The sequence below is a fragment of the Bos mutus genome, chromosome 19 (genome assembly GCF_027580195.1).
Source record: "Bos mutus isolate GX-2022 chromosome 19, NWIPB_WYAK_1.1, whole genome shotgun sequence".
NCBI lineage: Eukaryota > Metazoa > Chordata > Mammalia > Artiodactyla > Bovidae > Bos > Bos mutus.
In genome coordinates, this window is record NC_091635.1 from 14818432 (window position 1) to 14822978 (window position 4547).

The window sequence follows — 4547 nt, forward strand, 5'->3', positions numbered from 1 at the left end:
AAAACACTCATGCCCCTGACAAAGGGTAGCTCCCCTGGAGTTAGAATAACAACCAGAAAAGATGACAATGGAGTAGCTAAGTGTTGGGCAATAGGTTAAGTTGGTGTTCCAGTGTCTCAGACATTTCTGTTTCATAACATGCAGCTATCTAAACAGGTTTTTCTCAGGATGACCTTGATTTTCTTAAGCTGACCAACTGCTAGCATGTCCCCCTGCGTTTCATAACTCCCCAGAGGCGTATGGTGGCAATTCCATCCCTCCACCTATCCATCCATCCATTCATTCATGTATCCAGTTATTCAACAATTACTTATTGAGTGTTGCTGCAGGCTAGGTACTGAGCCAGACATTGGAAATAAGCAGTGATTAAGAAAACCCTTCAAGGGTGTTCCCTGGTTGTTAGGATTGAATTCTGGGCTCTCACTGCCATGGCTTTGATTGCTGATCAGGGAACTAAGATCATGCAAGCGTGGCATGGGGGTAAGCGTCCTTCATGAAGCTTTTAGAATCTAGTGGACATTTATAAAGTTCTTGAAGAGAGATTTTTTTTTTTTAAAGGAGGAATGATGATCAATACCCTAAGTTGTTTGGAAAACTGAGAAGTGAGGTATCAAGATAGGCAAGAGAATAGAGCAGATAAATTCGAGAATGCTGGAGGGGAAAGGATGTTGGAGGTCATTTAGTAAAATCGAGTGTTATAGATGAAAAGACCCGAGCCCTGGGAAGGGAAGTGACTTGTCTGAGGTCACCTTGGGGAGGGGTTGGAGAGGGAGATGGTAGTGGGGAGATATTCATTGATTTCCTAGAGAGTGTAGAAAATATTTGAATCAGTTGATAGATTGGGTGAGTAGATATTAGCTGCAGCAGGAAGCGCTGTCCTCCTTGGGTTGAGCAGGGGAGCAGAGAGAACTGAGTTTGAGAAGTAATGGGACGTGGGGGATGCAGATGACATCCCAGATCCCTGCTGATGGCCTCCTGTGCAGTCCCTTCCCATCCTGTGCTTCAGGAGAGCCTTGTCCTTCATGTCTGGGCAAGGCCACCCGTCCTTCATCCCTACCTTCTTGCCTCCCATGCTCAGTCCCTCCCTTTCTCTTCATATCATTTCATTCTCCATCCTTGAGTTCTTCTTCTGAACCTGACTCTGTCTCAGGTGCTGGGGAGAGGGCAGCAGAAGAAATCTGAGGAACACGCTCTGATTGGGGCACAGACTAGCTAAATGAAGGGGAAGACATTATATCCGAAGATATTCCCGTTGGTGCTTCAGGAAATTTTGGGGAGAGGAGGGCTGGAAGGTCTTCCTAGGTGAGGTGGGACCAGTGTCCAGCTAATAATAAATAATTACAACAGCAGCTATTTATTGAACACTAATTGTGTGCTTGGCATTCTGCATCCCTTCCTCATTTCATCGTCAACAGCTCCAGGAGGTAGATATTATCTCTGTTTTACAGGCGAGGGAACCAAGGCTTAAGTAACTTTGTTCAAAGCCAGGCTGCTGGGACTTCCCTAGTGGTCTAGTGGCTAGGACTCTGAGCTCCCAATGCAGGGGGGCCGGGTTCAACCCCTGCTCAGGGAACTAGATCCCTCATGCTGTAACTAAGACCCAATGAAGCCAAATAAAGAAGCCAAAAAAAAAAAAAAAAAAGAATAAACAGTATACAGTGGGAATTAAAAGAAAGTCCAGGGCAGATCCAGGGTTTGAGGCCAGGTCAGCCTGGCTACACTGTGAACCACCCCATCCACTGAGAATGTGCATCCATGGAGGGCGTTCCAGACCTCGAGTGAAGGAGTAGGTGAAGAATTGAGAGCAAGATAGCATTACTAGGAGGTCCCAGCCTTTATGCCTCTACAGAAACACCAATTTAACAAACAACCAAGGATGAAAATGCCTCCTGAAAACTCCAGAATCCAGTTGTATATGTTAAATATGTACATCTTGTTGAATGTCAATCATACCTCAATAAAGTTTTTTTTTTTTTTTAAAGAATGATGAGGAAACCTGTATGGGAAAGTGACCCTCCCCCAAACTTCCCTCCTCAAAGTGACTGTAACTGGAGCTGCCCCTCCAGCTATGAGAGGCAGGGGGAGGGGGAGGGCTGGCCCAAGGGTAGCCGACCCCATGAAGCCCCAGTGCCTGGCTTCACCCACAGCAGCAGCCCACCACCCATCTTGAGGACTGGTGGGGGGGTGTCACCAGCTCAGGTGACCCCCACCTCCCCACCTTGGGACAGTGAGTCTGTGAGGCGGGGTGACACTTGTGCGCACCTAGGTTTCCCTCCTGGATTCCCAAGGCTTTATAGCTTCCACTCTCTCTCTCACACACACACACACACCCCTGGCATCAGTGCAGAACTCTGCCAAGCTCCTTCCCTGCCCCCAGCCCGGCCCCCAGACTCACTTTGGCTAGGACCAGGGCGAGCAGCATCCACCTCTCCACCCGCAGGCCTCCACAGAGCAGATCTGAGCCACCCAGAAGCACTGGGCGGGCGGCACGTCCTCCTGCTGCTGTTACTGTGACAGCTGCTGCTGCCGCCGCCGCCGAGGCATTTGCTAATGACTGAGCAGGTCTGGAGGCCAGCGCCGGGAAGTGAATGTCGCCCAACCCGTTTGAGGCCAGGAGGCTTTGGCGTTGCCCAGGGGTTTGGCCCCTGTTGGAGTCAGGTGATCTTGATGAAGATGCTCAGAGAGGAGGGTTCCCCCACCCAAGGAGGAGTACAAGGATGGGTGCTGGAGACAAGCAGAGGGTCTCAGTATGGGGGCAGTGACCCAGGACCCATCCCCAAAGATGAGTCTCCACGTCCCTCCAATAATGAGAAAGTCATACAGTCCTTCAGCCTCCAGAGTTCATTTTGGTGATCCTCCGGTTGCTTCCTGCTCCCTTGCCATGCCAGGGCGCAGGGCGAAGGGCTCAGATCAGCCTCAGTAACTCTTTGCCACCCAAAGTCATACACAAATATTTGGGTGATGTGCTTATATACACTTATCCTTCATCTCACACTCAGAGGGGCTCAGAGCTCCAAAGATCAAACACCACAGGGATAAAGAAGGAGGCAGAATAAAACCAATAAAGGAGAACTGTCCCTGATACCACGTGAAACAGAAGTAAGTTTCAGAACAGTCTGTGTGACTCTATGGAAATGATAATATATGATCGTTTTTATAGAGGAAAAATCTGGAAGTAGACACATCCAACTTGTTAGTGGTTATCACTAGAGAAACTTTCTGACTCATACATTCCTGTGATCGTTGAATGTATATTTCTTTCATGATCAGAAAAAATTAATCAAGAATAAGGCAGGAGTTGGGACTTCCCTGGTGGCCCAGTGGTTAAGAATCTGTCTTGAAATGCAGACTGGGGCTTCCCTGGCTGTCCAGTGGTTAGGACTCTGGGCTCTCACTGCCACAGGCCCATTTTCAGTCCTTGGTGGGGTAACTAAGATGTCACAGGCTGTGCCGTGAGGCCAAGAAAAATTATATTACCTACTCTATAGGATTGTGATGATGATTAAATAAATGGATACAAATAATGTGCCTGAACCTACAAAAATGGGAGGAAATATTTGCAAATGATATGACTTATAAGGGATTAATATCCAACATATGTAAACAGCTCATACAACCCAACATCACACACACAAAAACCCAAGAAAATGGGCAGAAGAACTGAACATTTTTCCTAAGAAGAAATGCAAATTGGCCAACAGGCACACAAAAAGATCTTCAGCATCAGTAGTCATCAGGGAAATGCAAATCAAGTGTCCGCTCAGCCCATTGCAGGCTGCCCTGTTTGGTTCCAGGCAGATCAGGGGTATCTGGGGGTTTCAGTTCATTCCTGCCCCCATGAGTTTCCTGGACTCACCCCCTCCCGCCAGGCTGCCCATACCTCTGAAATCTCAGTCTTACCTGTTCTCTATGGCCGACCCCCTGGCTCTCCTTCCATCCTTACATAGCCTGGGGCTGCTGGTACTCAGGGGAAACCTGGGGCCTTTGAGCAGAAAACAGGCCCTGCCAGGGCACCCGGCTTGGAAGGTGGACAGGGGCTGCTTTCATTCCCAAGACCCCCGCCCCTGGCCCTCAGCCCCCTCTGTCCAACCTACACTGAAGCAGCCACAGAACATGTTCACGGGTGTTCCTCCTCATCCCTTCCCTCCCTCTAGACTTCCGTGGCTCCCCACTGCCCTCGGTACACGGCCCACCCTCCTCAGTCCGCACATGAGGCCCACACTGCCTTTCTCACACGTTTTCTGGACAGTCCCCTTGCCCTGGGCCATCTCAAGCCATGCAGCATAGCCGCAGGGCTGGCTTCTAGTTCAGATCCCTTGAGGCCTTGGGTTTCTGGGGCTCTGTGATTTTTTTCCTGCCTTTTTTTGTCTGGCTGCAATGCCTTTCTTCCTCATCACTTCCCCGCTGGCATCTTTAAGACCTTGAAGGAGGAGTTCCTAATCCATCTCTGTTGACTGTAGCACAGGGTCTTGTGTCTGGCAATAGTGTTTAATAAGTCAGTGTTTGTGAAATGAATAAATCCAACTTCTCAAGCCTAGCTTATGTGC

At 49.2% G+C, this 4547-nt stretch overlaps 1 protein-coding gene across 1 annotated transcript in view; it reads left to right on the plus strand.

Moving 5' to 3' along the window:
- Nucleotides 1-4547, plus strand: part of NDEL1 (nudE neurodevelopment protein 1 like 1) — a 75228-nt gene that overhangs the window by 9648 nt on the left and 61033 nt on the right. The gene's annotated exons all lie outside the window — the stretch shown is intronic.